This window comes from Hemicordylus capensis, chromosome 4 (genome assembly GCF_027244095.1).
Source record: "Hemicordylus capensis ecotype Gifberg chromosome 4, rHemCap1.1.pri, whole genome shotgun sequence".
Lineage (NCBI taxonomy): Eukaryota > Metazoa > Chordata > Lepidosauria > Squamata > Cordylidae > Hemicordylus > Hemicordylus capensis.
In genome coordinates, this window is record NC_069660.1 from 301,781,135 (window position 1) to 301,806,621 (window position 25,487).

Here is a 25,487-nt window from a genome sequence, read left to right on the forward strand (position 1 = left end):
GCAGGGGGAAAGACATCCCATGACCATGACTTTTGTCTGGCAACGCTTCCTTCGTTCCCACGGAAGCCTGGCGCTTTTCATTCTTCCTTCTAACAAATGAGAAGCAGGCGGAGGAGCGGATAAACAGCACCTGAGCCAGCAGCACTGGAGAGGCTGAGAAGAACAGTCGCTCCTTCCTGCAATCATAATATTCACGGGCTTCTAGCAGCGGCTCCACGTGGTCACGATCAACAAGTCTGTCGAACTCATCACTGACACTTTGAACTTTTTTCCAAGGCAAGAACATATGGAGTAATCCGATTTTCTTAGGCAACTCCTGGAACAGCCATCTGCTTGCCCCCGCCCTTCAAACGGGAATTGCGCGCACACATGGTGCAATGCCTTCTAATTTTTTGATCCTATATTGCGATACTAGATCAGAAGGAACAACGTAAGGCAAACATTACATGCCTGAAAGGAAACTCCAAGCTCTGTCTCCCTCTCCCCTCCCCCACTCCCGCTGCTAAAGGGCCCAAAGTAATGCTGGTTTGGTTTGGTTTTGACACCAAGCCAATCCGATTCCTCAGTGATCACTATGAAGGCGCGGCTCGGAAATTCGGATTGGATCTTCCCACGTTCGGACTCACACAGCTCACACTTTACACCCCTAAACAATCCAGCAAAACAATTCTCTCTAGCGGCAGTGGGTTGAAACGAGACCTTGTTTTGCTTTTCTGGTCTAAATCAGAATGTTTTCGGGTGCAATCCTCCCAGATTTGCCTGACTCAGACACCCCCCCCCCCACCCCCACCCCCATGATGCGAGAACATCAAGCACCGTTTCCGGAGGTCAGTTTACAGGACGGTAAAGTTAGAACTCCCAAAGGAAACTCGCCGCCCACTCCAAATCAGACACTGAAACAGAATCCTATTGATTGGAACTTCATTGGAAGTGTTATTGAATGAATCGGACTTCCGGTTTAGGATCGAGTTTCTTATATTTTGCGGCGGTGGGGGCTGAATGTGGTATGATCCAGTCCAGGTCCTGGCACTGGGTGATAGGTGGCTTTATTCATGTGAATTCAGAATTCGGTACTGGAGATCTGGGAGCGGATGGAACTACCAGTACCTACGTTGCTTTTAGAAACCAGACGTTATTGGATGTTTGTCAATCCAAAAGTGGTCAGGATCCACTAGGACCCTCCTACTGAGCCATGGAGGCTTAGGAGAAAGCTGTTGCTTTACGCTGGAGGTATACAGCGGTGGAGAAATAAAACGTATACCTAGACTATATTGAAGTCATATAAGCGCCGGACAAGCTCCAACACGCCCGTACTTCTTATTTCATATAAGCAGCCTGAAGACCAACAGGATCTTCTGATGCATGGGACAGGGCTGAAAGAGTCCAATCCTACGCGCACTTATTTTGGAGTAAGCCCCATTACATTCAGAGGGACACACACAAAAAGCCCCAACTTAATTAAAACGGAGCTTGTATATGGAACTGTGTCCCAATCCTGTTCATGATTACGAGGAACGCGACTTACTCACAAGTAAATATGCTTATGATCACAGCCTGGGAGTATACATTAATGACAGACAGTCTGTCATTAATGTATACTCCCAGGCTGTGATCATAAGCATATTTACTTGTGAGTAATTCGCATTCCTCGTAATCATGAACAGGCTTGGGACACAGTTCCATATACAAGCTCCGTTTTAATTAAGTTGGGGCTTTTTGTGTGTGTCCCTCTGGTTATGGGGCTTACTCCAAAATAAGTGCGCGTAGGATTGGACTCTTTCAGCCCCTATATATATACATACACACACCAGAAATGGTACAGAAAGCATTACTTATTGCATAGTAGTGGCAACATCCCCCCGCCCCCAAACTTAAACGTCCATTTAAACATATTAAGTTTAGGGTAAAATCTTACACACAAAGAAGGCAATCCACATGTGGATAGAACGGGTGGAGAGATGAAGATACTTTTTTTAAAAAAGCCATCTCTGGGCTGCGAGAGAGTGTGAGATCCGTTGCTGAAATTTCGTGCAAAAACTTTCTACCAAATCCAGGGACCCTGGTAGAAGTAGAAGAACCGCGGGTTGTATCGTATGCAAATACGCAAGCTGACGTAAGAGATCATGTGGGTTTTGGCGTAGATCACCGCCACCGATCGGAGAGATTTATTTTTTATTTTTAAAATTTACCACTGTTTTTTTTTTTTACGGGGGGGGGGCGTTTAAGCGAGAGCCCCGCACCGACTGCCCGCGTTCTAGAACGCGCACTGAGAGTTCCATTCGAAGGAAAGTTCGTGTCTCTGCGTTCCAAAGCTTTGGATCCCAGGTAAGAACTTCACCCTCCCTTCCTCCACTCACCCGCCCTTCGTTATTTTTTTTTTAAATTTAAACAGCAGCACCCTTGATCAGAAAAAGGAAGTGAGGATTCCTTGCAAAACATTAGATATCCCTTTGCCACATGGACTTCGGTACTGCTGTTGCCTTTGCCCTGAACCAGCCGATCGGGCAACCTACTCAGACCTAACTTTTCCTTCCCCGCAGAAAGCTCCTGCTTTGAAAAGAGGACTTCAGCTGAAGGGGGGGGGGGCGCTTAAGGAGAGGGGAAAGATTGCAAGAAAGGTGGCAAGCGAGAGGGTAGGAATAAAATCGGGTTGACTTTTAAAAAAAAACACGTTTGCTATGTGTCCTTTTTTCTGTGCCCCCCTTTCATATCGATCGAGTTTTGTTTTTGTTTTTTGTTTTAATGGGGGGGGCGTATGCGCTGGGCGAAGAGAAAAAAGACGAAGGTCTTTTAAAAAAACATGTCTACGTTTCCCTATGTCGACATCAGCCACACAAAATATGGCGTCCGCTTTCGAGAGGGCGTTACGTAGAGGCGAGAAAGGCAATCTTGGAAAGCCAGGCTTGCATACAGACACCCCCTCCCCCAAATTTCTTTTTCGCACCTGCAGCGTTGGGGGGGGGGGACTGGTGCATTTAAAAGCAAAGAGGCGTTTGTTTCTCTCCCCATTCCCACGACACCTCCCGGAAAGCGGGTGCAGAGCAAAAAAATGAAACACCCCCGCATAAAACCACCCTCCAGGCTGAGTTGACACAGATCTGAGTGCCCCCCCCCACCAGGACTATTTGTCCTGAATATTGCGTGCAGGCACCATGACGCGCTAGGTTGCAGTTTGTTATCGCCCCCCCCCCCCCGCGCCCCGTAGCTGCAGAGGAGAAAACGGCTGGAAACTGCAATGGCAGAAAGAAACGTTGCATTTCGACATTAACAGGCATTCGTGTAGATGCGCACTTAGATGGGCAGAGGTTTTTGCTTTTAAAAAAACACTTCAGCCATTTCACCACTCCATCCCCTCCCAAATATTGCCACACGATCCCCCCTCCCTCCCCACAATCTTCCAGGGGGGCATCCCTGTAAAATCCTCTTTTAAAAAAAAAAATCTCCTTTTTGCCAACGCCTGATATATTAAACCGCCAGGAAAAAAAGGTTAGTCCTAACCGTTGCTGGCTTCACTCCTGTTTTTCCAAAGATCTCCATCTCCATCATCAGGAATTTCTTCCTGAACTTGCTCAGGTTATTATATCCCCTTGGGAAAGGCTTCCAGGTTAACTGTCCTGAACAGGGTTCTCTTTGCGCACAGCTTTTATTCTCGTAAAATGCGTATTTATTTGTTCCTTTTCTGCCTCGCTGACTCTGGGGAGAGATAATGCAACGAAGATTTCCTCCCCCCCTCACAAGGGGCAAAAAAATGAAAAGCGAACTTAATTTTCGAGGAAGTGAAGTTGTGATTTGCTGAGCAGTTCCACCTGATTGATTGACTTCAAAGCCATGTGAATGAAGGTCTGTGCCCTCAACTATTTCCTGATTGCCTTTTGTTTGCTTGGTGTGGGAATGCAGTCTGCTGTACAGCTGGGTGGTTTTTTTTTAAAGGCATATCACACTGTTCTTTTCCGGTTTCAGTGTTTTTGAGAGATCTTGGTTGATGTAATGCTCTCTTATCCCCAACTACTCCTATTCACCCACATCAGTCTCTGTTTTTGTTTTAATTGGTCTTCTCCATATATTTCCCATGTCTTTATCAAATGAATCTTTTGCAATAATAATCATGCCTGACATGATGTGCAGTGTACCATGTGTGCTTCTGCACCATCTGCACACATGTGGGCATCTAAAATAAGGTAGTGCTGTTGCACGGGAAAATAAATTTGTGCACTCATGTTTGTGCGGTGTTACAGCCATGTTTTCCAATGGCTATAGCATTGGAAACTGTAATAAGTGAATAAGCAAATAGGGACTGAAATGGATTTTAAACACATGTTGTTGTATATGAAGTGGCTTAACAGTCCAATTAAAAGAAACAATGTAAAACAATCCAATCAACTTGCTAGAGTTGTAGCGCAGTTGCACAATTTTGCAGTTGCACAAGTGCAGTTGCACAATTTTACGTGTTAGCGCAAGAACGCTGGCATTTTTTTTAGCACCTGCAGCTGCGCAGGCAATATGGAATTGTCCACGCTATACTGCACATCATTTCAGCCAATATCATTTTTCTCTCTAGCAAGCTGATTGGATTGTTCTACATTATTTCTTTTAATTGGACTGTTAAGCCCCTTCATATCCAACAACATGTGTTTAAAATCCGTTTCAGTCCCTATTTGTTTATTCACTTATTACAGTTATATTAAAAAGGTCCTCCTCATGCAATTTATTTCAGAAGTTCCTCCTTCACTCTCCAGTTCTTTAACAAAGTCTTTAGTTGATTTCTCAGTATTTTTCAGTAACCACTTAAGTTGCAATCCTATGCACATTACCTGAGAGAAAGCCCCACTGAACTAAATAAGGCTTACTTCTGAATAAACATGCTTAGGACTTTTGTTAGCCCTGTAATAGTAATTTTACTACATTCTTCCATTTGTAGTTCCTGTTTTCTGCTATCTGCCTCTGTTAAATCACTGCTCTACTTTTGCCTTCTGATATAGCTTCTTAAAACTGTGTTAGTGTTTATACATCTAGACCAGAGTACTTTCAGCCCCTCTTTTGATCTCTAGCTGCTAAATCTGAGTTGGGGGCGGGTTTGCATCCTGTCTGTAATACACTTACATGTACAACTTAATCCTGCACATGAATAGTAAGTAAATATTGCTACATCCAGTGGGACTGGCTGTCAGGTCAGTGTGTATAGGACTGCAGCCATAAATGCACATACAGTAACATTAAGGCACCCTGTGGAGTGCAGCCTTGGGGAACGGTAGCTCAGTGAAAGAGCATCCGCTTTGCATGCAGAAGGCCTCAGGTTCAGTCTCTGGCATCTTCTGATAGGGCAGCATCCCAAAACTGGTGGCAAGTAAGGTTGGCACAAACCACCGGTTCCCAGTGAACATGCACTCCCAGCACAAGCTGGTACTTCCACCCCTTTTGTGTTGTGCGAACTTGCCAATGTGTGGTCGCTGAATCTCACTTCCTTCCACCACCCAGCATCTATAACCAAGATATGAAGTTAGGTGGTGGAGAGAAACATGGCTCAGAAACCCTGCACTGGCGGATTCACATGACACGTAAGGGTCGGAAATACTGGCTCAGACTGGGAGTGTGTATGCACTGGGGACTGGCGGTTTGCACCAACCTTACTTGCTGCTAGTTGTGTGAAGCCGTAGAGACAATACTGGGCTAGGTGCACCAATGCTCTGATTCACTATAAGGCAGCTGCCTCCATAAGCCTCCGATTTCTCATGCTGGTGAGGCTAATTTTGAACTCTGGGTAACAGATTGTAAGACATTCGTGTTGTTAGAGCATAGCTTTTAACTAAAAGAACAAACACATACAACAGTGCAGAACAGGCTGTTGCAGAGTAAATGAATAGCAGGCAGAGTAGAACTTCAGAAATGCGTAATGATCTGTGTGGATGTATGCATGTGAATGGTGCAGCCATGATCTTGGGTAGGAAGAGAAGGGTGTTACAAGTGTGTCCTGACTTAGCTCTGTGTCATGTTGCAAAATAGATGCAGAACTTGTTACAACCGTGTTCTTCATTGCAAGGCCTGGGAGCCAGTGGTGGCTCCCATTGACCCCAAGTACAGCCTGCACATTTGGCCTGTGCAAGCCTTCAGCAGAAGCCAAACTCTCCACACAACATCCCTGGCACCGTGCAAAGGCGACTATACCTACTGTGCAGTGCTGCATTTCCCCCAGTGATGGTGGGACTACTTTAAGGGAAGCAGAACCTTCTTGAGCCTCAGCGCCATCTTGGAAGTTGCAGATGGAGCACTGGGAAGTATAGTTCTTCCCAGAGTTTCCCCTCTAGAGCTTTGTGGGGAAAGCGCTGGAAAGGACTACACTGCCCAGCAGTCTGTGAGCACCTTCTAAGGTGGCGCTGGGGCTTGACAGGGTTCTGTTTCTCTTAAAGCCCACCCCTCCCCTCCCCCCAGGACTGAGAAAAGTGCAGCACTCACTGAGAACAGTGCAGTGAGAATCGGTCTCACGCCAAAACATTTTCTTTTTGCCAGAGTCGCCCCTGCTTGAAAAATAATGAAGATTCCTGTATTATAAGGTCTGATCAGTGCAGAATAGAAGTGTAAGCAACATAAATGAATAGCAGTAGGAAGAGAGCAGTTTGTAAACTGCCACAAAAAGGAGGCGTACAGCATGTAACCAAGAGAAGTGAGAAGCATTTGGGCCAAATATATAGGGCTGGTTCAGACGTTACATTTGCTGGTCCCTCTGCATCATGTAAGAACATGTGCACACGTCTTCCCACGCCATTAGCACACTGTTCCACTTAATTAAATACTTAATCTGTGCATTGAGGAGGATTCTGATTGACTGCCCCCACACAATTATGGGGTGGTGAACCTATTGGGAAGGAAGAAGTGCATATACACACTTTGCCTCCATGTAATGTGGAGTCAGTGGGCGTATCATCCGAACCAGCCCATGAAATATATAAAGATGTACCAACTCTTAACAAAAAGACCTTTTATTGTGCAAAAGAAAAAAGAACTAAAAGCTGGTAAACATAAAAACATAAGACATTTCAGTGTAACACACCATCCTCAGTTAAACAAACAAATGAGCACAGATGAAAACCTCCTCCATTCCCCAGCTGTTAAATTCAAGATGTACCATGAAGTGTATCAGGATAGCTTTTGAGTTGCACAGGGCTCTTCTTTTCCACCAAAGTAGCCGTTATGTGTTGTGTGAAAAAGGAAGAAAACAAAAACCCTGCTGCTCTCACAAAGCACATCTTGCCCTGGAGAAAGTATAATCTGAACCATTTTGGATCTTTTTGGGGATATGGCATTCAGTAGAGCAGGCCTGCACTACTTGTGACCAACCAAGCTGTATGTAGCTAATTGCCATCAGTTAGCTTAAACCCAGGGCTGGTTCAGATGTCACACAGAATCTCAGTTAAAGCCAGGCTCTGTGCAGTGTCACTGCACTCCCCTCACATGTGTCCACTTCTGCTGTAGTTACAACAAACCAAGATCATCCATGACATTCGAACCCACCAGTCTCAGATCCTAGCCTATTTATCTCAAACTGGGCCAGATTGCTTTGGGGAGGGAGTGTCTGAGAGATATACCTTTCCCTGTGGCCCACAAAAAGAAGGATGCCAACACAGTCTTCTGCAACGTTCCACCTGCAGTTGCTACCGGTTCATCTGACAGCGCATCAGAAAGTTTTCTGTCATTTTTTAAACGCTGATCCTAGCCGCCTTGGGTATGTAAATAAAATTGAAAGACAGGGTAGAAATAAATAAATAGGTTTGTTACATTTCAAGCATGATAAATATTTTACCATGCTTTGCTCCAGTTTAAAGGAAACATTTTAAGCATATCAGTTTGTTTCCCCCGCAAAGGCTTACAGAGAAAATTTAAGCATTTGTTGCTAATTACTTTCTTCATAGTTGTGTGTGTGTGAATGATAATAACATTTCTTGAAGCACTTTGGGCAAATTGTGTGGGTTTATGGGGTTTCCAAAAAATAATATCATGAACCGTAGTCAAAGTTTATCATAATTAGTTCCTGGTTTTACATGATTATTAGCTGAACTTAAAATGAAGGGGGGGAAATAATTCCACTCTACTTATTTTAGATATAATGATAGAAGAGTGGGTGGGATGCTGGAAAGCTATTTACTGTTAGGAAATGGAAAATTCCATGACATTATAGCAAGTTCTAAAATTGAATAACCAAGCCCAATTCTATGAAGTTTTGTCTGCATTGCAGCACCCAGTTAGGCATTATTCCATTGTAATGAAACGAGTGGGATTCAAATAAGCAGGAATGACTGGGAGCGAATGGCAAGCATTTGCCTGATCTAGAGCTCTGTATGAGCTGTGATGCATTCAGGTCTTGCCTGTGCATGGATCCCAGTTCATTTCAATGGGAAATGAAGTTAGTCTGTGTTTGCTCAGCTTCTGTCCCTCCACTGATATAAGGGAGGCAAGGCACACAGGGAGGGATCTGTATGCATGTTAACAGCTGCTGTGTCTGCAGTTATAACAGGACTGGGGTATATATGAACAGAGCTGGAAAAACATTTCAAAAACAGCAGCTCTGTGTCACATATAACAATTCGGCAGATATCTCGTTATCCTTTTCTTTGTGCAGCTCCACATCCGTGGTGCCTGCTAGAGTGACAGAGGTAATATGAGAACTCAACATGGGGCCTCTGCATTTGGGTGACATTGCATCTACCATTTAAACAATTATGTATTTGAATTATGTACATCTCACCTTTCCATGGTGCTGGTTCAAATGTAACATAGAACCTTGATTAAAGCCAGGCTCTGCACAATTCCCTGAGCCTCAAGAACGTGCACACTTCCCTCTGCCATCCCCACATGAATGTCTACTTCCTGTCTAAGTTAAAATAGATCAAGATTGGTTGTGATGTCTGAACCAACCAATCTCAGCTTATTCTAATCTCCTTAATTAAATAACCTGAGACATGTTACTTACTTCAAACCTTGGGTACAGATCTCAGGTTATTTGAAGAAAGTAAGTTAAAATAAGCCAAAATTGATCAGTTCAGACGTCATGACCAGCCAAGCTGTGTGTTAATCGGTCCCTCCTCCCCCTTCCTAATGGTGCAGTGGGGAAATGACATGATTAACAAGCCAGAGGTTGCCGGTTCAAATCCCCGCTGGTATGACTATGGGAAACACCTATATTGGGCAGCAGCAATATAGGAAGATGCTGAAAGCTATCATCTCATAGTGCACGGGAGGAGATGGCAACGGCAGATCCCTCCTGTATTCTACCAAGGACAACCACAGGGTTCTGTAGTCACCAGGAGTCAATCAACACCGATTTGACGGCACACTTTACCTTTACCCCCCTCCCACTATGTTCTAACTAGGTGTTTTATTTGATTGGGGAAAATTTTAGATATAAGATTGCGGGTTTTAAACAGTGGAACATCGAACACTGAAGCTGACATGTTTACGTTGAAACATTTGTTCTCTGTTGTAGTTCTCTTGTATTTTTATTTACACAATAAATAAGGTCTGGAGAGGAGTATTGTCGCAGATCCATAATGCGTAGTGCATTGCCTTTATATTGGTTAAACTTGGTTTTTTCTAAGCTAGATAGGAAGTAGACACTTGTGTATGTATGAGAGTGGAGACTGCAAATTCAGGGACACTGTGCAGAGCCTGGCTTTAACTGAGGTTCCATGTTTGTGACATTTGAACCAGCATATTAGGCCCATTCACATGTTATATTCAAAACTCGTACAATGAGTGTACAATGTACACAGGTAGAATCATTCACATGTTATGTTGAATGCAGATACACAAGTACATTTCCTATCTATACCATGCATTTGAAGGGCCAGGTTCACTTTTAAAATAAACACAGGTACAGTCATTCACACAAACACATTTACGAGTTTACAGATATCTGTACGTTAGTACAGCATAATATCTGAATCGGGCTATTGTATATAGAGGATGCCCAAGGTGGCTTACAATTTGCAAAGCTCTGAAACATAACATAACACAATTAAAATAATCCTGTAAAAATAACCTGTAGGTAAAAACAAGTTGCAACGCTCAAGAATCAAACATGCCACATACCCACTGGAATAAAATATGTATTTATAGCTCTCTGTTATATCCCACCATTCCTGCAAGGATCTCAGAGTGGTGTACATGAATGCAGTAACCCTTCTTTGTCCTTGCAACAACCCTTTGAGGTGTGTTCAGCTTAGAATGTCCCAAGGTCACCTACTACTACTACTACTAAAGGAAAGATTGTGCTGTCGAGTCAGTATTGACTCCTGGTGACCACAGTGCCATGTGGTTTCCTTTGGTTGAAGACAGGAGTGGTTTACCATTGCCTTCTCCTGCGCAGTATGAGATGATGCCTTTCAGCACCGTTCCTATATCTCTGCTGCCCGATATAGGAGTTTCCCATATTCTAGGAAACACACCAGCGGGGATTCGAACCAACAGACACCTGCTCTTTAGGCAGGTTGCTTCCCCTGCTGCACCATTAGGTGGCTTACTACTACAACTACTACTACTACTACTACTAAAATTTATATACCGCTGTTCAACAAAATTCTCAAAGCACTTTACATAGAAAAATAAATAATACATAAATAAGATGGTCCCCTGTCCCCAAAGGGCTCACAGTCTAAAAAGAAACATAAGGTAGACACCGGCAACAGCAACTGGAGGGATGCTGTGCTGGGGCTGGATAGGACCAGTTGCTCTCCCCCTGCTAAGTATAAGAGAATCGCCATTTAAAAGGTGTCTGTTTGCTCAGTTAGCAGGGGGTGCTTGAGCAGGGGTTTTAATCCAGGGTCTCCCCAGTCTACATCCCAACACACTAACCACTACTCCATACTAACCTAATAGGTTTTACCTGAGGTATGAATGTCTTCATGAAGAGGGCCAGCCCAGTCTCCAAGGGCAAAGAATTCCAGAGCTTGGGTGCCACAACATGAAAGATACCCACAACCTCTGAACAGAACCCCCCACAATGACCTGAGGGGTGACCAGGATCATGCAGGAACAATAGCAGGAGAAAGGGCGTGCCCTCAGCTCTTGCCTGCGGGCTTCCCAGAGGCATCTGGTGGCCCGCTGTGGGAAAGAGGATGCTGGACTAGATGGGCCTTGGGCCTGATCAGCAGAGCTGTTCTTATGAGGAGATGGTTGCTGGAAAGCAACGGGAAGGAAGGGCTGTTTCTTTCATGGTATGATTGTGGACTTCCTTGAGGCAAAGCAAGATGCTGAACAGGGGTGTGCACAGACCATTTTTTGCTATTCAGTCTGAATTCGGACCTAAAAATTTGGATTGAACTGTGGGTCTGCGAACTGGTTCGGTCAAAACAGCTGGCCAAGTCCATTTGACTGAACCGGCTGGAACCGGTTCAGAGGTTTGAGGGGTTACGCTTGTAATCCGGTGAGGACTCCCCTTTACAAGCAAAGGGGAATCCTTGAAAAGGCTTCTAAAGGGCAGCCGGCCGGGGGGGGCAGTGAGAGGGCACCTTTAAAAGTAGGTATAAGGGGCTTACTGGTCCGCCGGCAGCCGCGGTAGTAGACTCGCTGCTCCTGAAGGCCCCCCTGGCCAAGACCCATAGCATGAGTGGTGCTCTCCCCTCCCCCAGCAGCCTGCCCACATGGCAGCAGCACAGGTCTGGAACTGACTTGGCCTCTGCACATGGGCCTACACCGCTACCGTGTGGGCAGGCTGCTGGGGAGAGTGCCCTGCATGCACTGGGTCTGGGCCAGGGGGCCTTCACGGAGCGGCAGTACCACTACTGTGGCTGCCACCGGACCAGTAAGCCGCAGACATCTACTTGTAAAGTCTGCCCTCTGGCCACCCCTGAACGCCCTTGAGGAGCCTTTTCCCCTTTGCTTGTAAAGGGGAATCCTCACCAGATTCCCCTTTACAACCATATCCCCTTGAACTGTTGAACTGCGGTGAACCAGTCCACCACAGACCAGATTCAGTTGGGTTCGATCGCGGACCAGCCAGCCTTCCTGAAGGCTGGTCTGTTCCGTGATCGGGCCGTTTGAACCGGCCTGGTTTGTGGTCGACCGGTTTGTTGCAAACTGTTCATGCACACCCCGATGCTAAACTATAGGGTTTTTTCGCCTGATCCAGCAGGGTTCTTAATGTTTTTACGAAGTGGTCCTCCAAGTATCCTGCTCCTAAACCATTTGGGACTTTAAATGTGATGACCAGCTTTTTGAATTGGTCTTGGAAACAGACCTCGGGCCAGTGAAACTGTTCTAACAACAGAGTCATATGGTCCACACATCTGGTTCTGCCCTCAGTTCATGCCAACAACAGTGTGACTTAAGAGGCCTAGCAACAGTTTCTCTTCAACTGGCTCAGGACAGGTGTTGCGTGGGCATCACTGGGCAGTTGCCAAGGCCCAGGCAGATCCCTAAGACCACCCCTCTGCCCACAGCCTTTGTGTGGCAGTGGCAGAGCGACTCTCTTAGTGGTTGCTCAAATAGGAAGGGGGCCCACGAAGGCCTCTGAAACCTGGAGCCAACCCTGAAGTGACTGTAGAGTCTAGAACGTTCTCCGGAATCCATAGCCTGATTCACATGTTATCCAAAAGCCCCACTGTAGCCATGTGCAGTGGGGCGAAGGGAGAGGAAGTCCCGCCTCCCCCACTGCATCAGTCACCCGCACCCCCTGCTGTTCATGGTTATGAGGGGGCTTGTTTGAAGAGGGAAGAGTCCTCCACGTGATGGCAAGAGGGCTCTTCACACAAGCCCCATCATATCCGTGAGTAGCGGGGCCCGTGGTTGAGTGATGCAGTGGAGGGCGGGACTTCCCCTCCCGGCTACAGTGTACACGGCTACAGTGGGGCTTTTGGATAAGCTCTGAAGGAGGCTCATGAAACACAGCATTCCATGTGGCAATGAGGTGGACAGCTTGAAAACCACTGATATAAAAGCATCACAGACATGTTTGACTGAGAACTGTCAGTCAATTTGTTTATCTAACTTTGTAAGAGGTTATTTTAGACCCTCTTATGTTCTAGAACTTTCCGTCTATCAATATTTAACTAGGTCTGTGTTGACTTAAAAATTAACACTGCCTGGAAGCGGCATATGTAGGGCATAAAGGTTCACACCTTTCATTTTCTGTCAAGGATTGTGGAGATTTAATTAGCAGCTGAAGAGACAGTGAGCTTCCTTGCCTTTGCCACTTGTTCTCCGACATTTGCTCCTGTCAGAAGTTCCTGCATGTCCCCCATCTGTAAGATGCAGCTCTCTACATCACAGGGGATTTTTGAGGTGTGAAATGATTTGCGAAGGGGCCACAGAACTGCAAACAATGGGAAGTGATTACAGAGCTGCTTCCTGTAAGGTGGAATAAGTTTAGGAAAGTCATCATCTAGCTGTCCATCACAACAGCTCCAGTCAGACCCATATTCATTTTACTTTTTACTTAGAAACATGAATATTCTACTTTTCTGAATTAATTGCAAAAGCAATGTGAAAAACATTAAAACATCCATAAAACAATACAATCTGCTTCATAGGGACTGTGTTGCTGTGCTCCTCCTTTGCATTTTTGTTGGTGGTTGGCTGAAGTTAAGTAAACCAACCACCAACAAAAAAGAAACAGAACAGCAGGGTGATCCCTATGAAGGCAAGAAAGAAAAAGCAATTAATATTGAAAAGCCAACCCAAACAAACAAAAAATTGCCTGTTTGGGGAAAGTTAGTCAGGAGGGGGTTGTATAGTATGGTACTCTCCTGGTAGATAGTTCCATAACATTGGGGCCATTACAGAGAATGCCTTGTTCCTCGCTAAAAAGGCACTGAGCTAAATGGCACTTTTAAAAAATCATATTTAGCAGGGGGAGAGCAATTGTCCTTATCCAGCCCCAGTGCAGCATCCAGAAGCGGTCCATGATACGAGTTGAAGGGGCGGAAAATGAGCAGCGGCTTCAGGACTGGCAGCTGCTCTTTCACTCCCTTCTGGCCCCACCAGACTGCAACTGAGTTGTGTGGGCTGGTCATATGTCCGGTGGGGAAGAAGAATTCCCAGCTCTTAGGGATCTCCCTCCCCACTGGAGTAAGACAGCGGCTGCCAGTACCCAAGCAGTGGCAGCTCATTTTCCACCCCTCCAGCTTATTAGCATGGGCCGCTACTGACAGCATCCCTCCAGTGGCTGTTGCTGATGGTCTGCCTTGTATTTCTTTTTAGACTGGGGTGGGCAGACCTGGCCCTCCAACTGCCTTTGGAGTACAATTCCCAGCATACTCAGCCACAATTTATTGTGGCTGGATAATATGGGAGTTGTAGTTCAGCAACTGCTGGAGGGCCACATTTACCCATCCCTGTTTTGATCGTGAGCCCTGTGGGGGCAGGGAACCCAAAGGTGGGATCTCTTTCACTGGAGGTTTCCTAACAGAGTCTGGATGGCCGTCAGAGCTGCAGTAGCTGTGGGTTGGACTAGAAGTCCTTCAGGGTCCCTTCGTAATCTACAAAGTGTGCCATCAAGTCAATTTTGACTTGCTGCTGCCCAAAATAGTACCAGCGGGGATTCGATCCGGCAACCTTCTGCTTGTTAGTCAAGCATTTTTCCGCTGCGCCACTTAAGGTGACTTTCCAGTACTACTACTAATAATTATTATATTAATTACAACAAATTAATTAATAAACAACTTTATTTGTTAGCCACCCCATAAGATTTCTTTATTTTTTGTTTGGTTTTTTGTTTAATTTAAAATTGTTCTCTGTGTGGCTCGTAATAACAGCAGTAAAAAAGAAATCCGATAAAAACACATAAAAGAAGACAAGCAAATTACAGTACTAAGTACTATACAAAACATTTTAAAAACCTGATCGAACAGAAAGATCTTCACCCGGTGTCTAAAAGAACAATGTGACAGCGCCAGCAAGCCTCACTATGGTTCTCTAACATAAGAGCTTTACTGGATCAGACCATCCAGTAGATGCACCATCCAGGGTCCATCCAGTCCAGTATCCTGTTCCCAGCAGTGGGCAGCTAGATTTATAGATGCCTCCTGGAAGCCCACAACCAGAAGATTCTTCTGGTTCTTCCCTCTCCCTCTCACCTCGAGCAGCAACTGGTATTCAGAGGTATTCTGTTTAGCTGTCATGATTAATAACCAGTGGTCAGCCCATATCCTGTGAATTAGTTTAATCCTTTGAAAAAGCCATCTAAGCTAGTGGCCATGAAGACCACTACATTTCGTGGCGATTATTTTCGCAATTTATTTCTGCACTGAGTGAAGAAAGAGCATGATTGAATACTTCCCTGTATTATCTTGTTTAAAAGTCTCTATATACAGAAATTTCTGAGAGGTTAGGCTAGAACCCTCCACTCTGATATTCTGCTTTTCTAGCTAATTGGATCTCCTTTTTTTCCAAATGTTTCTAGTTACAGTTCTGTATTGCTGTTTGCCAGGAATTTTCTTCTCCCTCCCACTGCAAAATTGGAATATTACATGTTTATTAAATACAGATGTCTTGTAATTGGGGTGATGTAGGAGAGAGCTATATTGGCTTTTAAATTGTTATTGGTATTTTGTCTTGGAGAACTGCTGTAATTGAATTTGTAAGCTGTGCTTTTAATTTTGTTTATAACTGGAAGTGTAAAAAATACTAGCTGAATGTAGGAAGCTGCCTTATACCAAGGCAGCATAAGATGGCCACGGGTCCATCTAGCTCAGTGTTGTCTTCACTGACTGGCAGGGATTCTCCAGGGTTTCAAACGGGGCTCTTTTCACCTCTAGGTGAAGATGCCAGTAATCAAACCTAGGACCTTCTGCATACAAAGCATGTGCTCTACTTCTAAGCTAAAGCCCCACCCTTGAACGTTTCTGCATATAGTCCACGTTTGGTGGGGCAGGATGTTGTTCCAATCCCAATGTTTTCTGCTGTGAAAGCATCAGGCACATATGGAGACCAGCCACCTGCGGACCCCCCTACCCATGCCTCCTGCATCAGACGGAAGTGCCTGATGCCAGACGCGGGGGGCGTGGTTTTGCTTGCAAACAGGGTGCCTCCTGTGTCTGATGTCAGGCGCAATGGGCGTGGCTGGGGCACGAGATGCGGCCCCTGAGCACTGCAGCCCGGGTTCTTTGAACCCACTCTTTGAACCCACTTTGAACCCACTATGGTGGCTCTGCCCCTGGAAAGAATATTATGAAAGCTAACTTGTAGGGATGTGCATGGAACCAGGCAGGGTGTGTGTGTTGAAGGTGGGGGGTGTCAGACTTTAAGGGTGGGGGAGGGTGCACTTACCCTTCCCTCAGATTTCCCCCTACCAGCTGCTGCCCCGTCCCCTCTTCGGCCAGAAGTGGCCAGAAGTACCTGGCGTGCGCGAGCACATCACGCTTGCGCACGAGCCCTCCCAATGTGCATGCGCTCACCAGGTACTTCTGGCTGAAGAAGGGATGAGGCGGCAGAGAGGTACGCTGCCACCCTGAAGGACTTTACAAAAACCGAGCGCCAACAGGGGAAAAGCAGAGGGAGGGGTAAGTGCACCCTCCCCTGCCCTTAAAGTCTGACACACATACACCACCGCCTTCGAACCTGCGAACGTCCCAGTGTTCGAACCTGTTCGGAGGCTTGTAAAAGGGCCTGCAAACAGGTTCATGCACATCCCTACTAACTTGTAAGGTTGGTGGTACCAATTTTTACCCTTCAGGATCCCTTTGTTAGTGAGGGTTTTGCCCACCTTCACAGTCTAAAAGATTGGTGGTGGGTGAGTTGGCAGGGGGGCACAATTTCAGTTCTCAGGACATGTGATTTCAGCTAGCCCACTTTGCCATCAAAAGCATCCTTTTGCAGGGCTGTTCTGGCCCATTGTTTTTTGGCAAGGCGGGGTCTTTCCTACCAGAAGAAACTCTTTCCTACCCTGCCTTCCCCCTCTTCCTGCCAGTGGCCACTGTTGAACCCCTGGGATGTTCTCACATGGGCATCTCACTTAACTGTTGTTCTTCCTCCCTATATTAGTAATGTTGCATTAAAGAAATTAGGAGATGAATTAAGTAGTAGTCAGGACAGTTCATGAAAAAGTTTGTTTCAAATGTACTGTGATTTGTTTTGTGCGAACATCTCTACCCAGTCCAGTGCATGTTGATGCAGAAGTTCCACTGGTTTTAGTGGGGCTTCCTCTGAAGTAAGGGCACACAGTATAGTAAGCTGGAAACCACTCCCATAGCTTCGAGCCAGTTTGCGTAGAGGATTGGACTGCACATGTATTAAATACTTCAAACTCTCATTAAGCCACAGAGCTTTTAACAATGTATGCCTGTTATCAAGGACTACAGTGTCCTCTTGCTGCTTTATCTTGGTAATTGGAGCTCTGATTATATTTTTCTCATTAGCAATTTGTTGTCTCTTTCTTCTGTATCATGTTATTCTATCTGGTCTTGTTTTGTGCAAGAATTTTCTTGCAAAAATCAGAACACTCCAAGAAATCAATTAACACACAGCTTCAGATGAAGGCAAAATACAATGTAGGTCAGCTGCAGGCATGCAGGAAGAGAAATGTCATGCATTGACATATGAAGCTGCCTAATACCTAGTCAGATGATCAGTCCACCTGAGATCCTGTTAAATATAGGAAACCAGGTATCTTCTACATTCAGAGCATGCCCTCTAGCACTGAGCTATAGCTCTGGAATGTTAAAGAAACCATGATCCAGCAGTTAATGCAGCAGTTAATCGGCACTTACTTAGCCATCAGTGTCAAGCAAGAATTCCTTCTAAATGATTACGGGCAGGTGCCATTGTTAAGACTTTTTGAGGACTAGTAACTTATGGACTTATTTGTGAGGCTGATAAATTGACGTTGGGCTGCATTCTGGCTGAGCTTGGCCTGTTCTGGCAGGGTTTAGATGGGTAAGTATGAAAGTAGCCTCAGATTTCTTGCCTAGGGAAAGAATATCTCCCTGACTATTGCAATGAGCTCAACGTGGGGCTGCCTTTGTATGTAGTTCGGAAACTTCAATTAGTCCAAAATGCAGCAGATTGGTCTCTGGGGTAACCCGGAGAGACCATATTATTATGCCTGTACTTAAACTGTTCCACTGGCTGCCACTATGTTTCTGGGCAAAATACAAAGTGCTGGTTATCACCTTTAAAGCCCTGAATGGCTTAGGTCCGGATTACCTTAAAGAGCTCCTTCTTCTGTATGATCCCCACTGCATGTTAAGATCATCTGAGGAGGTCCGTCTCCAGTTATCACTGGTATGTCTGGTGGTGACTTGGAACTAGGCCTTCTCTGTAGCTGCTCCTGGGCTATGAAATGCATGCCCAGCAGAAATTCGTGGTTTGGAATAATCGTTGGCCTTAAAGAAAGCCTTTAAAAGCTATTTGTTTGGTCTGGCCTTCCAGAGTCTTTTAATTGCTCTTAAATGTTTCTAACTGTTTTAATGGTTTTTAACTGTTTTTATATTTGTTTTTGTATTGTTTTAAGTTGATTGTTTTAAATTATTGTTGGCTGGTTTTTGTTTTGTTGTTGTGCACTGCCCAGAGCCTTTGGAAGGGGTGGTATTAAAATATAATTAATAATATTTCCAGATCCTAGGAATTTATCATTTTTTTTAGCTAAAGAAAGAGGGAGATGAATGTTTACGCTTGAATTTAAAATAACCTTTCCAAGAGCGCAGTACAGCCATTCCTTGCCAGCCACAGTTTTACCAGTTTTTTTAAGTATATGCAAATAGGAAATTGTGACACGTCTTGCCAAGCACAAGCTGAATATCTGTGTTTCGCGAGGTTTTTTAGTGATTTTGGAGGAGTTTCAGCTATGGAGGGTGGGTTCAGAGGTTCGATCTGCTCATTCCTCTTGATGTCTCTTGCTGACCCTTGCTGAACTGTCCCACTGTCCCTTGTCCCTTGCCAATTTAAAATGCCTTTGAATGATTTTGGGAGGTTCAAAAAAAATGTCTAGAACTTCAATCTGCTCATTCTTCTTGGTGACTTTTTGAGATATTACAGGAATTTTTGTCCCTTGCCAATTTAAAATGCCTTTGAATGATTTTGGGAGGTTCAAAAAATGTCTAGAACTTCAATCTGCTCATTCTTCTTGGTGACTTTTGTTGATATTACAGGAATTTTTGTGACTTTTAGCAATTTATTTATATTTTTGTACTGTATTTTTAGGTCTTTTTGCTGTCGAAATTCCTCTAACTCCCTGTTTCCTTCAATGCCTCGCCAAATGCGAATTTGCCAAATGCGAGGATTTGCCAGAATGGAACCCTAGCAGTTGGCTAGGGATGACTCTGTAGGGCCAGGCAGATCTTATAATGGCATAGCCTTCAACACATCCCAAGAAAAGTAGGGATGTGCCTGTGGATGTGTAGAGGACACGGTTTAGCAATCTGGGAGGCAGGCTGTACAGTGTGTAGGGGGCGTGGCCAAGCAACCTGGGTTGTAAAATGTGTAGGGGGTGTGGTGTACAATTCTGACTACAAGCATGCCACACATGGAAAGCCAGCAATGGTGCATGGAGAGCACATTATTCCAGATTCCCTAAGCAGATGCCTTCTGCTTTAACTGCCAGAGGCATGCATAGTGAAGAAAAAAATGGGGGGGGAGCGGGGAAACATAGATGCTGCCTGAAAATCAGGACATTTGGCGGGTGAGACTTTGCCTGAAAAACATTTCAGTCCTGGCAGAACAGCATGATAAGATTGTGCTGTTGGGATGGGCCGCAGTCCGTTCGGTGGCAGACCATATGCTCTGCATGCAGAAAGGCCCAGGATCAATCTCCAGTTCAAAGAAGGTCAGCTAGCAGAATATTGGCACGAGGTCTTGGAGAGTTGCTGCCAGTCAGTGCAGGCTATATGGACCAATGACCAGGCTCAGTACTAGGAGTCTGAGAAGAGGATGGAGAATAGTAGGCCAGTGCCCTCCCCACACACACACCAAAAAGAAGTTCCTCAAAGTGGACTGCCCAAAGGCCCAGTTGCTATAGCAATTGCTCCCTTCATGCACCTGACTTGCTTCTATATGGTGGGGGGTGGGCACAGCTCATATTCCTCAAGGGGGCAGTTTTGTCCCTGAAACTCCCAGCTGCTGGTCCCTGTTGCATACAGACCTCTGCAGGGACGTGTCCCTTTTTTCTTCTGCAAGGAAGGAACTCCTCTGCTACCCACATTTCAAGTCTTGTTTCTAAGGGAAATGCAGTTCTTAATCAGATGACTGGGCAGCATTTAGATTCTCTTGATGCTGTACTGCTGGCAAAAATATGCAAGCACATTTCCTGATATTAAAGGAACTGCCGCTTCAAAAAGCACTTGAGAGTTAGTTCATTAGTTCTTTGTTTTCCATGGTGAGTTAATTAGATTGCGTTGCCTTTCCTAAATCTCTCTCTTTTTTCCCCCAACCTCAAAGCTGCCAGCTTCAGTTTTCAGTTGATTTCTTTTTTTGAAGTTACTATTGGCTTCGGTTGCAGTGTCCTTGAGATTACATGTTACCCGCTATAGTTGCTAGTATCCAAAGTCAGCGATTTGTTTTACACAAAAGTCACTTCCCACCTTGTGCCAAGGGCCGAACCAGGCATGACTTTAGTCGCATCATTGGCCCTGATGCACATGCCTCTCCCCATATAAACACCACATGCAGGGGAGCAATCTATGCAGGCCATGAGCGGGTAGGGTTAAACCCCCACCATGGTCCCTTATGGATCTTCCCTCCCATGGGTTGTTTAAAAAGGCTGGGAACCCGTGCTGTGGATAACTGTACCCCTTCTGTTGCAAAACGTCAGCTCAGGTATCCCATAGCAATTTGGGTGTGTGTGTGCGCAAATGTTACAGTTATGAGACAGGCTACTCCAGCCACTGGCTTACATCCAGACTAAGTTACTCATGAGGACTTCCTCTGAAATTAATGGGACAAATTAACTATTTGTTTGTTTGTTTGTTTGTTTGTTTGTTTGTTTGTTTGTTTGTTTGATTTCTATACCGCCAGTTTACACAGAGAATAGATAGATAGATAGATAGATAGATAGATAGATAGATAGAACCCTGCCCCCAAAGGGCTCACAATCTAAAATAAATATAAGATAGACACCAGCAACAGTCACTAGAGGTACTGTGCTAGGGTGAATAGGGCCAGTTACTCTCCCCCTGCTAAATAAAGATAATTGCCACATTAAAAGGTGCCTCTTTGCCAAGTTAATAGGGGTTACTATTAGCACTGGGAGTAAAGGTAAAGTAAAGTGTGCTGTCAAGTCAATTTTGACTCCTGGTGCCCACAGAGCCCTGTGGTTTTCTTTGGTAGAATACAGGAGGGGTTTACCATTGCCTCCTCCCACACAGTATGAAAAGATGCCTTTCAGCATCTTCCTATATCGCTGCTGCCCTATATAGGTGTTTCCCATAGTCTGGGAAACATACCAGCAGGGATTCGAACCTGAGTGCCAATTCTCTGAAGCCTATTAGGCTCAGGGGAGGGGTACACTAAACTTCAGGATGTAGTCAGCCAGTCAGGACCACAGGAGGAGGGTCTTCACCCTACCCCCCTCTCCTTCTGCAGTAGACAGATCACTGAGGATGCATCAACTTCAATCCTCAGGCACAGTCCTCAGATGGGGAACAGATAACATGGCTGCAGCATGAGGAGGCAGGCAGGAGGGACCTGAGTGTCTTGTTGGGAACCCCTGTTTTAGAGGGGAAGAGGCAAGCACACCCAGGGCAATAATGTGATTAAACTTGCATCTGATTTGGCCCTAAGAGATGCACATTTTGTGTGAATATGGCTAATGTGACACACAAAGCAGGGAGCAATCATTTTAGCTTCTCTGATAATCCCTAAGTGCATGGCAGTTTCCTGCCATGACCAGGTAACTGAGAGCCTGGGGGTATGGAACCCATCAAGAGTAGAGGGTGACTAGCAATGGAATGCAGCTCCACCAAGCAGAGACTGTATCTTGGGGGAGAGGCCATAGCTCAGTGGTAGAGCGTCTGCTTCACATGCAGAAGGTCCTAGGTTCAATCCCTGGCATCACCAGATAAAAAGATCTCGGGTACCATCCAGACTAGATGTCTGGAAAAAGGTGCAGAAGAGGGTGACCAAAATGATTAAGGGCCTAATGCATCTTTCTTATAAGGAAGGACGATATTTGGGGCTTCTTATTTCAGAAACAGGCAGCTAAGGGGAGACATGATAGAGGTTTATTTTTTTTTAAATGCATAGTGTGGAGACTGGATAGGGAGAAGTTTTTCTCCCTCTCTCACAACACTAGAACCAGTGTAATGAATGATTGACAGGAGATTTAGGGCTGACAAAAAGAAGCAAATGCATGATTTGTCGATGCAGTTTGTTGCCAGAGAAAGTAATGATGACCTCCAGCTTGGATGACTTAAAAAGGAGTTTAGATAAATTCCAGGAGGGCAATGGTAAACCCCCTCCTGTATTCTGCCAAAGACAATCACAGGGCTCTGTGATCGCCAGGAGTCAACACCGACTCGACCTTTACCTTTACCTTTAGAACTATCAATGGCTCCTAGTCCTGCTGACTATAGGTTACCTCCATGCTTAGAGGCAGGATGAGCAACAGCAGGAGAGAAGGCATGCCTTCGTCTCCTGTCTGTGAGCTTCCCAGGGACATCTGGTGGGCTAGTATGGGGCACGGGGTGGTGAGATAGATAGACCTTGGGCTGGGGGCCCATGGACTTCAAAAGGACCCACTGCTGATCCTCCCAAACCACCTCTGTGCCCTTAGCCTTTGTATGCAGAGTTACTCTCTGGGGCCTCACTCAGATAGGAGGGGGCCCAAGTCTGCAGAAGCTTTCCTGAAACATGTACTCAGCCCTGTAGATGGTACTGGAGTAGAGGGAATTGGATGGCCTGATTCAGTGTGACACAGTTTCATATGCTCATAAGCAGTTTTGCAGCAACTAGTCAGTCAGAAATCACTGGGCCAACGAGAACTGTCAAGAACATCAAGAGTGGCTCCAGGAAAAATCGTGTGTGTGTTTTAATGAACATGCTTCAAGCAGCCAAGCAATCCCCTGCCTTTATACTGACCTTGGTGCAAGGAAGGGGATGGCAGTTGCCAAGACAATCAATCTCCACCCATCTCTCCAGCTCAAAGATTGGGAGAAAGTCTGGAACTCGGAAAGTTCATCAACCTTGGAGCAGCTGATGACAGTCTCTGTGGACAATACTGAGCTAGATGGACCAATGGTCTGACTCAGTATATGGCAGCTGCCTATGTACCTATAGGTGGTTAGCGGAAATGTGAAAGCCCACTCCGCCAGCTCCTTGTTATGCTAGTTTTCTATGTGTGGGAAGGAGCTTTTTATGTATGAGGGAGCATTTTAGTCATGTGATCTTCCATCTGCAGTCTGAAGTGCTATTTTTCAGACTTAGCATTGCCACATCAGTGGAGAAGGAGGGAGAGAGCAAGAGTGCATGCTTCCTACAATCAACTCAGTAGAAACGCTGAGCCAGATAAAAAGTGTCTGAAAAATCAGCTTTGTGTCCTGGAAATTTTCCTATCCTTTGTTTAATACAATAGAGCTGATCCTTCAAAAATAAAATAAAATGGGCCATTTCAGCACCTTTTAATAATAATGACCCTGGAGGAATGAAATAAAACGAATAAGTTGCAGCCTGTTCCTTTATTTTATTCCTACAGGCTCATTATTATTAAAAGCTGCTGAGATGCCACCTTTTATTTTATTATTTATTTACATTTTCTATCCCACTCTTCCTCCAAGGAGCCCAGAGCGGTGTACTACATACTTGAGTTTCTCCTCACAACAACCCTGTGAAGTAGGTTAGGCTGAGAGAGAAGTGACTGGCCCAGAGTCACCCAGCTAGTATCATGGCTGAATGGGGATTTGAACTCGGGTCTCCCCAGTCCTAGTCCAGCACTCTAATCACTACACCACGCTGGCTCTCTTTTTATTATTTTTGTTTGTACCCATGTATATTTCACACCCCATGGCAACTGGTGAATCATGAAAGAGAAACTGCCTGAGTGCAAGAGTTCTCAAATGTAGGTTCCCAGATGTTGTTGGACTACAGCCTGGAGAAAGAGTGGGATAAAAACTTAATATACCTAACTTTACCCCAGTGTATTTAAGCAGGAGCCACGTGATAAGCTTTCTATCCTTATTGTAAGTTCAGAGGCAAGAGGAATTGCTTGCCCTCACTTGCTCAGTGGCAGGAGGAAGTATACTTGGTCTTTCAAAAGGTTTTCGACTAAGTTCCTCATCAAAGGTGCTTGAGAAAACTTAGCAGTCATGAGATAGGGGGAATGTGTGGATTGGTAACTGGTTGATGGACAGGAAACAGAGTGTAGGCAAATTGATGGAAAGCATCCTCAAGGATAAAATTGTAGAGCACATAGAACAGGCCTTGCTGGGGGAGAACCAGCATGGCTTCTGCAAAGGTCAATCTTGCCTCACCAACCTTTGGGAGTTCTTTGAGAGTGTCAACAGGTGTGTGGATAAAGGTGATTCAGTGGACATAGTATACCTGGACTTCCAAAAAGCTTTTAGTAAAGTTCCTCATCAAAGACTCTTGAGAAAACATAGCAATAGCGATATGCACGAACCGGTCCGGAGGCCATTTGAAAGGCCTCCGAACCTACTGTTGAAAAAATGAAAATGTTTTCATTTCCCCCCTTGTTTTTCCTATACTACTCAAATGTGGTGCCAGCTCAAAGATTCTATGCCGGGGGGGGCTCTTTAAGGGTGGGGGAGGGTGCACTTACCCCTCCTGCCGCTTTCCCCCTGCCAGCGCTCCATTTTTAGGGTAATCCATGAATGAATAGTTTATTATGGTCCACAACCAGATAATAAAATAGAATACAGCTTGAAACATAACACAGAAATTCAGAACAATAACTTAAAATAACAGTGACTTTAAAAACTCACTTGCAGCTGAGTTGTTCTCGTCTCAGTTTGTTAGCCGCTGCACAAAATCTTGTTAACCTCTCTGTGACTTCCATGTGACTATCCATTAAAAAGTGAGAAACAAAATAATCATCCGAGTGACCTGGCCTATTTTTTAATAATAGTTCTATCCAGATGGAGTGAATGGTCTTTTATTTATTTGTTTGTTTGTTTGTTTGTTAAACTTGTATACCACCCAAACTTTCGTCTCTGGGCGGTTAACAACAACATAAAAACAATTAAAACAAATATAAAAGGTTAAAACAGTTTAACAATTTAAAAACAGTATAAAATTAAAAAATATAAAATTAAAACTACAAATCTAAAATGCTGAAAAAGCTTGGGTGAAGAGGTGGGTCTTCAGATGTTTTTTAAAAATAGTCAGGGATGGGGAGGATCGCATCTCAGCAGGGAGCACATTCCACAATCTCGGGACAGCAATCGAGAAGGCCCGTCTCCGTGTGGCCACCAGAGGAGCTGGCGGTAACTGGAGACGGACCTCCTCAAGTGACCTCAGTGGGCGGTGAGGCACATAACGAAGAAGGCGTTCTCTTAAATACCCAGGGCCTAAGCTGTTTAGGGCTTTATAAGTTATAACTAGCACTTTATATTCTG

At 45.1% G+C, this 25,487-nt stretch overlaps 1 protein-coding gene, 1 long non-coding RNA gene and 1 other non-coding gene across 9 annotated transcripts in view; 2 read left to right on the forward strand and 1 right to left on the reverse strand.

The window, feature by feature from the left end:
* LOC128323877 (uncharacterized) overlaps positions 1-3,636 on the reverse strand; it is a 206,957-nt gene extending 203,321 nt beyond the window's left edge. For all 5 annotated transcript variants that reach the window (XR_008306505.1, XR_008306504.1, XR_008306503.1 and 2 more), the window contains exon 1: positions 3,499-3,636. This is a non-coding gene — a long non-coding RNA (uncharacterized LOC128323877). The remainder of the gene's footprint in view (positions 1-3,498) is intronic.
* The window catches only part of ZHX2 (zinc fingers and homeoboxes 2), a 70,625-nt gene continuing 46,983 nt past the window's right edge, over positions 1,846-25,487 (forward strand). For 2 of the 3 annotated variants that reach the window (XM_053247768.1, XM_053247767.1), the window contains exon 1: positions 1,846-2,325. The gene's annotated coding sequence lies outside the window, so the exon portion shown is untranslated. Of the gene's footprint in view, positions 2,326-3,706; positions 3,841-25,487 lie in introns of those variants that run through there. The other variant, XM_053247769.1, reaches the window with a different exon arrangement.
* Positions 21,906-21,975, forward strand: TRNAV-CAC (transfer RNA valine (anticodon CAC)). Its single transcript has one exon. It is a non-coding gene; the product is annotated as a tRNA-Val (tRNA).